Source organism: Macrobrachium rosenbergii, unplaced genomic scaffold, assembly GCF_040412425.1.
Source record: "Macrobrachium rosenbergii isolate ZJJX-2024 unplaced genomic scaffold, ASM4041242v1 282, whole genome shotgun sequence".
Taxonomy (NCBI): Eukaryota; Metazoa; Arthropoda; class Malacostraca; order Decapoda; family Palaemonidae; genus Macrobrachium; species Macrobrachium rosenbergii.
The window spans coordinates 636,912-646,188 of NW_027100730.1; the positions used below are offsets into that span (position 1 = coordinate 636,912).

The 9,277-nt window shown below is 35.4% G+C and overlaps 1 long non-coding RNA gene across 2 annotated transcripts; it reads left to right on the forward strand.

Moving 5' to 3' along the window:
• The first annotated feature begins 4,137 nt into the window (after window positions 1-4,137).
• LOC136838220 (uncharacterized) lies at window positions 4,138-8,588 on the forward strand. Of its 2 annotated transcripts, none has more exons than XR_010852907.1 (3): window positions 4,138-4,291; window positions 5,221-5,302; window positions 8,136-8,588. It is a non-coding gene; the product is annotated as an uncharacterized lncRNA (long non-coding RNA). The 2 variants fall into 2 exon arrangements; XR_010852906.1 differs by having other exon boundaries at window positions 4,146-4,296.
• The last annotated feature ends 689 nt before the right edge of the window (window positions 8,589-9,277 follow it).

Genomic DNA, 9,277 nt, shown 5'->3' on the forward strand with positions numbered 1-9,277 from the left:
AAGCTATCAAACATTTTTAATTTTGATGCCGTCAAAACTGTTGGCACCTCTATGAAGAAAGAGAATATGAAGTGAGGTAGAGAAAAAGGAGTGAAAGGATTGCAGCTAAGAGCCGAAGGGACGTTGCAAAGAACCTTAGTAATCTACAGTGCACCACGTGAGGTGCACTGACGGCACTGCCCACCTGCGGGAGAGTTGAGGAATTGCTTAAGCTGAAGATGGCAGACTCAGTAAAGAATTGCTTAGGCCGAGGAGGGCAGACCAGAGGTCAGGGCGAGGAAGTGAGGCATAACATCAACAAGTGTAAAACCTTCGGCCCCCAGCTGCAACCCCTTTCATTCCTCTCACTGTACCTCCGTTCATATTCTCTTTCTTCCATCTTACTTTCCACCCTCTCCTCACAATTGTCTCATAGTGCAACTCTGAGGTTCTCCTCCCGTGACACCTTTCAAACCTTCTTACTGACTGTCAGTTTCTGTTCCACCGCTGAATGACCTCATAGGTGCCAACGCTTGGTCTTTGGCCTAAATTCTTTTATCTTATCTATGGCATATAAGGCCTTGTCCACACGGTCGGTTATCGCCCGGCTGCGTTCGTCCTTCAACCGGCTCCAGTTCCCTTGGGTGGCCGGTAATAAAGTCACAGGAAAAAAGTCACAGAAAAAAGTCACAATTTTGGCTAGGAAAAAAGTCACAGGAAAAAACGTCACATTAATTTATGGCTTCCGGCAATAAAGTCACAGAGAAAAATTCACAATATTTTTTGGGAGTCATTCTCTATGTGATATTTATATTTATAGTATTTCGTTTATGTTTTACGATAATCCCCAACGGGCTTGTACTAAACACGCTGCAAAGGTGGATATATACCGGGTTAAAATCCTTTGGGGACACTATCTAGGAAATGTTAATGTGACTTTTTTTTTTCCTGTGACTTTTTTACCTGTTCCCTTTTTTTACCTGGATTCGTCAACAACTCTTTACCATATTTCTACGGACTCGCCATAACCCATAGGAAAGGCATTCTCTGACTCCCAGTTTTGTGAAATTGAGTGGCGTTCATTTTTACTATATCAGAAACTTAGCAGGTTTACTGACACATTTCCTAGGTAGTTTATAAAACACGCAGTGGACTCTATTCAGAAACTCTATAAGATAAATATTACAGTGAACGACATAACGCTCATAAGCCAGGACGCGTAATCATTATTCATAAAGGTTCCTGTAAACGACACTCTGAACTTCATAATGGAAAAAATCAACTCCTTACGAAGACCTATTTCCTCTGGGCAGTAAAAAAAAAAAAGTTAAATGAATCAAGCTCCGTTTAATCAATAACATGACCTCTTTTAACTGGAAAGTTTACAAAGACTTGAATGTGGGATAAGCAGCCCGCCATCCCTCTTTAAGCCAATGTCTGTCTGCAAGTACTTTTATGACTCAACCCCAAAAGTGGTTTTGGTGCGACACGTTGATGACATTTCCACCTTCTGGAATAATAGTTGAGGAGATTTTGATACCTATTTGCAGCAAAAATGAATTCACTTCTAGCATTACGTTCAAAACTGATTGAGAAAAGGACAGGAACTAGGCTTCTTAGACATATCAATAGGGAATCATTCAAGGACAGTTTCAACGTCTAAAGAAGACCAACGTTCCCTATTTCCTGCATTCATTTCCTAACTATCATGACATTGCAGTTTCAATGAAGACTGAGGTATCAGTGTAATTTTTTTCTCGGAGGACCAGGAACCTGTACTGACGGTTACATAGACAAAGGAGTCGATTTCACCACCTGTAAACAACTCAACCAGCTGCCTAACTATGTCGGCGGAAAAGCTATGTCTATAGGAACATTGAACCTGATTACCCTTCTGCTTCCATATCGAAGAATCGTAGAGAATGCGCTTATTAATGCCCTTCAAAATAAAAGCGAATTATGCCTATACAGCAGAGTTGATATCAACTTACACCTTTCTTGATGGGTCAGTGGTCAAACGTCACTGTACATCACCCATGGTCAAAAGTGTAACATTGTTTCTAAATAAAGCAACGTTTCCAATATCACTGGTAACGAATCACTTATCAGTTTATAATTCTTCTGGTTGTAAGCTATACGCGAGGTTTAGTGAACTAGGCAATAAACGATATTTGTGGCTTAATATTTGTGTGAGCATATATATATATATATATATATATATATATATATATATATATATATATATATATATATATATATATATATATATATATATATATATATATATGATCATATTTTTAAGAGCTCCACCTAATGTAGTGAACTGGATATTTTATGATATTTGTGGCCTAATGTTTGTGAATATAAGAAAACCCCTCAATAAATGTATAAGACGAATTCGACAAATTCATCATTAGCTACGCGTTACAAATTTACCAATCAGCTATCATGGTGAAGATGGGTTGATATCGATTCAAGTACAAACCTGAATTCGACAGGTGACAGCAAATGTCAACATTTATTATGGTGACGAAACATTTATTATTCTATCTTCTTGGATGTAAGTTAAGTTATTCCCGAGGTGTAGTGAACTGGACATTAAAGTGTATTGGTGGCTTGATATCTATCTATCTATCTATCTATATATATATATATATATATATATATATATATATATATATATATATATATATATATATATATATATATATATATATATATGTATATATATATATATATATATATATATATATATATAATATACATGATCATATTTTTCATAGCTCTACCTACCACACACACACACACACACACACACACACACACATATATATATATATATATATATATATATATATATATATATATATATATATATATATATATATATATATATATATATATATATAATAATCTCATGATAATAATTTTCATAGCTCCACCTAATAATATCGAAACAGGGATTCGAATATCAGGCAATGATCGAACAATACGGTCTGGTTTCAGTAAATTCATTGACCACTCTTCGAATTAGCCGCTAATTACATCACTTACGACAGATGTAAATTATTTATTTAATGCCACTTTCTCCTCCTACCTTCTCAATTTCCCCAAAATTCTGGGATCTGTTTATCACTGCAAGCCTTGAATCCATATGGCAAATCGCCGAAGGTGACCTTTCACCGTAGTGGATTACGAACCTACGCACCTTTGATTATTAGTAATAATAAATTTAATTATAAAAATTACCTTGCATTCATTGATGCGAGTTAATCAGCTCACCGTTGAATCGCCTCAACGAAAGTGTTCTATGCTATTTTTGTCTGTGACCGTGTCATTGTGACGCCACGTTACATTAACCAATAATAATGATAATAATATCCTTTGTTTCAGCTCCGGGTCATAGAACGCTAAGATGAACACAGTATACTAAATTAAGTACGCTAGAAATAAAAAGTAATATTCATGAACTCTTATGCCCAAGCACTGCTAATAATCATAATAATAATTCCAGATAAAGACCAAACACCGATGCATAATTCAGGTAGTTCGCTAGAAAGGAAGAGTAAATGGAAAATCTCCATAATAATAATAATAATAATAATAATAATAATAATAATAATAATAATAATTTTTTTTCAGATGGGCTAACTACTGATACATAATTGGGGTAGTTCACTAAAAAGGAAGAGTGCCCGGCAACTCTCAATAATAATAATAATAATAATAATAATAATAATAATAATAATAATAATGGGCCAACTTTTTTAAAAGGAAGAGTGCCCGGCAACTCTCAATATAATAATAATAATAATAATAATAATAATAATAATAATAAATAATAATAATAATAATAATAATAATTTTTTTCAGATGGGCTAACTACTGATACATAATTGGGGTAGTTCACTAAGAAGGAAGAGTGCCCGGCAACTCTCAATAATAATAATAATAATAATAATAATAATAATAATAATAATAATAATAATAATAATAATTTCTGTCGATTTTCTGATCATCGCCTTAAACTTCTTCGGTGGCGAGGGGGCGATAAAGCGACGTCCCACAAACAGGCAGTTGCAGCGGTCGTTGGCTGTTATCCTCAAGAACAGCTTGTTTCAGCGTCGTAGAGTCCCCGGCTCCGTTAGACAGGTTTCGTTGATACTAACTCGACTTTCTCGTTCATTAGCGTTTGGGATCTCGGCCGTGCTGTACTTGACGATCGTTGACTTTGCTTTGTTTCACTTTGGTTTTGTGTGCAGTCTTCCACAGGGATGATTTCCTCTCTGACGGGCCCTTGTACGTGTTCAAAGTAAGGTACTTAAATTTTATAATTGTCTTTGTGTTTTCTCGTCAGTATCGTAGCTCCTGCCAAATAGTCTTTAATTCCTTTTTAAAGTTTCTTTCTTCATTTCAGGCGGTATTTTGTTGTATAGTTTTGGTGCGCCGTGTACAAATGCTCTCTAGCCTGACTTGCAATTTGTTCCAGGTTCAAAAAGCCTTTTATGCTTCACTTGGATGCCTTTAGGATATTCATTTGAGGTCTAAAGAAGCTTGAGCAATTTCTCATATGTCGTATTGTGAACAGACTTTGCAAGAATTGAGGAGTGAAGGCGTTTTTCAAGGTTTGGGTTGGCGATATATTTCTTAAATATTTAGATTGTCGTACTTTATCTATGACATACAGTTGTCGTATGAAAGGTTTCAGTTTGCGGGTTTTGTATCTTCAAATATTGGTGTTTTCGATTTTTTGTTTTAAATTCCGACAATTTCGACAATAACTGTAAACATTTATTGTTGTAGATTGTCCTTCAACATGGTATTTAAGACTTTCGAAGCCAATTTATTACTAAGCTGAACTAGAACGCTTTGAGTGGTAATTCTGTGCACTTAGGTTTTAAGCTAGCAATCTTGTGCAGTGATGCGGGTGTTTTCATTTTAATTATATGCTGCAATGGACAGTCTTACGATGCAATGGGGTTTAAAAGTGGAGGATTAGTGTTAACTAGACTACCATAGCCTTCCTAATAGCGGGTATATAAAGTTTATTTTAACTTTAATTATTGTAGGGTTAAGTGGCAAACTAGCCATAACACTTTATCAGTATTTATAAAACCTTGCCGCCTCCGTATTCTGAAACTTTCGGATGGCCCAGCTGATTGTAACCAATAGTCAGCCTTTGGTTCTTTCCACTTGCAAGAACATTTTGGGGTTTAATATATACAAATTTTCTTATTTCAGGTCAGGGTGTGTCATTAAGTACGCGTGCCACAATGAGTTGTCTAAGATGTACCGATACCTTACGACTAAACAGGATTAATGGGTGAGTAAGTGTTTTTTTTTAGTGACTTGAGCAGCCCCTCGAACATTTTTTAGTTTAGTTTTTTTTTCAGAATCAAGAAAAGTAATTTTTCATTTTAAGTTTAGGCTTTGTTTTAATGCATTTGGTTTATTTTTTGAGTTTTCAAAACCTTAGTTTTGATGAATTTTTAAAGTTTTATTTTTTAAAAATTGAAAATTGCAAAGTTAAAACTTTTCCAGTTTTCTACATTTCAAGAAATTCTAGAACTTATTTCAGCTTCAGAACTTTTGTTTTAGAGTATTTAATTTTATTTAGTTTACTTATAGTTTAGCATCAAAAGTTTGCGTGTGGTTGTGGGAGTTTGTGGAGTTTGTGTGAGGTAATTTTTGAAAGTTTGTAGGTTAGTAGTTTTAAACTTTTTAAAAATTTGTTTTAACTTTTGCATTTCGTGGTTTGGTCTTGTAATTTCAGCTAGTTTTGTTCTTTAGAATTAACAAAGTTTAGTGAAGTCTCTATTTTGGAATTTTGAAGTTTTTGAGCACTAACAATTTTTAAATGAGTAATTATTTCAGCTTCAAAAGTTTAATGTGGAAGGTAATTTTTGAAAGTTTGTAGAGAAACTATTTTTTTTTTTTAGGTTAGTGGATTTAAACAATTTGTTTTAAAACTTTTGCCTTACGTGGTTTGGTCTTGTAATTTCAGCAAGTTTTGTTTTTTAGAATTAACAAAGTTTAGTGAAGTCTGTTTTGGAATTTTGAAGTTTTTGAGCAGTAACACTTTTTAAAGCTCATGAATAATTATTTCAGCTTTGTAAATTGAGTTTTGCGTGTAAATTGAGTCTTTGAGTTTTTTGTAGTTTAGTCAAATTGAGTTTTGCGTGTAAATTGAGTTTTGCGTGTAAATTGAGTTTTGCGTGTAAATTGAGTTTTGCGTGTAAATTGAGTTTTGCGTGTAAATTGAGATTTCTTTGTTTTTAGAATTTGCGTGTAAATTGAGTTTTGGTTTAAATTGAGTCTTGAGATTTTTAGGTGTAAATTGAGTTTGTAAAGCTTTGAGATTTTGCGTGTAAATTGAGTCTTGAGATTTGCGTGTAAATTGAGATTTGCGTGTAAATTGAGATTTGCGTGTAAATTGAGATTTGCGTGTAAATTGAGATTTGCGTGTAAAGCGTGTAAATTGAGATTTGCGTGTAAATTGAGATTTGCGTTAAAGCGTGTAAATTGAGTTTGCTTTGAGTTTGCATTAAAGCGTGAGTTTGCTTAAAGCGTGTAAATTGAGTCTTGCGTGTAAATTGAGTCTTGCGTGTAAATTGAGTCTTGCGTGTAAAGCGTGTAAATTGAGATTTGCGTGTAAAGCGTGTAAATTGAGATTTGCGTGTAAAGCGTGTAAATTGAGATTTGCGTGTAAAGCGTGTAAATTGAGATTTGCGTGTAAAGCGTGTAAAAGATTTATGCGTGTACGTGTAAATTGAGTCTTGCGTGTAAAAACGTGTAAATTGAGTCTTGCGTGTAAAAACGTGTAAATTGAGTTTTTCTTTGCCCACTTCCCAAGTCCACCTTTGCCGGGGTGGCGGTGCCACCTGGCAGGCAAAGGTGGACTTAGAGTTGTGCATGGTGACTTGGGTCACCATGCACAACAGGAAGTTCAAAAACAAGCATGGTGACTTAGTCACCATGCACAATAGGTATTTCAAACCAACCAACTTCTAACTTGTTAGAACTGCAAGGTTGATAGTTTTCGTGTAGCTAGGACTTAATGGGAAGTTAGATATAGAACTTTAAATATAGGATAGGATAGAATAGGGTATAGAATGTGCTAATTTTATATAGATGCAGGGGTTAGGATAAAGATAATAAACGTTCTAGTCTCTTAAGGATGCTGGGAATAGACTGGGGTAAAAAACGTGATAGTCAGACCTAGGGAGACATTTGACATTGTAAATACCAGAGGGTATTACAGTACTTGAGCCCTTTGTTTGGTATTAGATGTAAGTTTGAATGTATTAATGCAACTGAGAATTGGGTAGGGTAATTGTCTGACATACTTTTATAACTTAGAATTTCATTCCCACTAGTAAGTCGGAACTAGACGGGTAATAGGTGGCTCTTAATTTTTTTCTAAGAGGCCTGTGTCTTGGGTTTTTAAAGAATATTTTTGACACTGTATTTGTCAGGTATTCTAATAGGCTGGTTAATAATGGAAATTGTAATACAAATTTGGGCAGTCTTGTTAATGTTCAGTCAACGTGCTCAACACTCCCACCCTCCCCCTCTTACTCTTCAAGCAAAGCTTTCGTTAGGAAATCGACAGTTCTGATTGCATTGCATATTTTCATTGACTCGTACCTTCATCCACCTTTCCTCCAGCGCCGAAGCTTGCTTCGGGAACCCCTTTCTTATTCTGAATTCCCATACTTAATTTTTCGCCCCTTGGGGTTGTGCAGTTTCAATTCCCTTTAGACTGGATACTAAATTACGTAAGTTGCCAGATAGTGTTCGCATTGCATGGCACCTTGCATAGTTATGCAGCACTAAAGTTAGATGCGATTGTGTAAGATTGGTGCCCTATTAAATGTCTTAAAGGATGGCTCTTTATCCTATCTTTTTGGGAGTTTGAAGGAACAATAGTAATATATGGGATTGTTAATGTGAAAATTGATGGCAGTTTGAAGTAATACTTATACAGTACATGGGATTATTAATGGGAAAGTTTACTCATACGATATAGTATTAATTATAATAACTTTAGAATAGCTGCTGGGGCTAACTGGACAGGCTATTTTCACTAAGAGGGTAAGATATGTCATGGAAACTTTTAGTGCATTCTAAAACCAAACTACTTTTCTTATGCACAGGCTCTTGGTGTAGCTGCCACAGACCATAACGCCGACACTAATACTAATGGAAAGCAACGCTTCTCGTTAACAGAATATCCTGGGAGGGTTCGAAGCGCTCAGAATTGTTACCCAGACAACTAGAACTCGCCTTCTAGACGCTATGCATGTCCTGTGACGGTTCGAAGCGCACTAAATTCAGTTACCCTGACAACTAGAACTCAACTTCTAGACGCTGTGCATATCCTGTGAGGATTCGAAGCACTTCAAATTCGGTTACCCAGACAAGCAAAACTCAATTTGTAGACTCTGCGCATATCCTGTGAGGATTCGAAGTGCTCTAAATTCGGTTACCCAGAAAACTAGAACTTGTAGTTGCTGTGCTCTGCCTACTATTCAATTTTTTAATCTGACTACTTTGGATATGTAATATATTTACGTGCATGAAGACCAGAATATATATTGTCTGTAAACCATTGTCCATTTCTTTAACCCCAAAATGTCATGTGATGGCGAGACTTTGTAATACTTCTTGAAAGACAAAGAATGTCCTATGAAATCGAAGGAATGGTAGTTACTGATTGGTTGGTTAACAGGAACGGTAGTTACTGATTGGTTGGTTAACAGAAGTAAGATGGGGAAATTGGTGTGAGAAATAAAGTAGCTGTAATGGTTTTTAATTTGGATGAGATTCTAGTTTATTACTATTGAATTTTGCAATAGTCTATGCAGATTTAAACTTCCTATTAAGCAAAGTGGTATTGTATTTTGACCCCTCTGATGACAAGAATAATCAATGTTCATTAAGATCATTCCTTACGATCTGGAGATCGCATTCGGCTGAGAATGCTTGTAAAGGGGACTTGAGCGATTGTAGTTGGAAGTGAAAATTCACTTTGACATGAGGTACCGCCAAGAATATATTTTAAGGATCTTAGGGGTTGAATTGAGTCCAAATTGCTATGTAAAGGTTATAGTTAGTTTGTAAAAGTTTAGTTAGGCAGTTTTCAGGCAGTCCTGTTTTCTTATGCCTATAAATTGTGAATTTGTCCCGAGAACGTCATTGTAATTTGTCCCGAGGGCGTCATTGCTTATGCCTATAAATTGTGTAATTTGTCCCGAGGGCGTCATTGCTTATGCCTATAAATTGAAGCCACTGACTG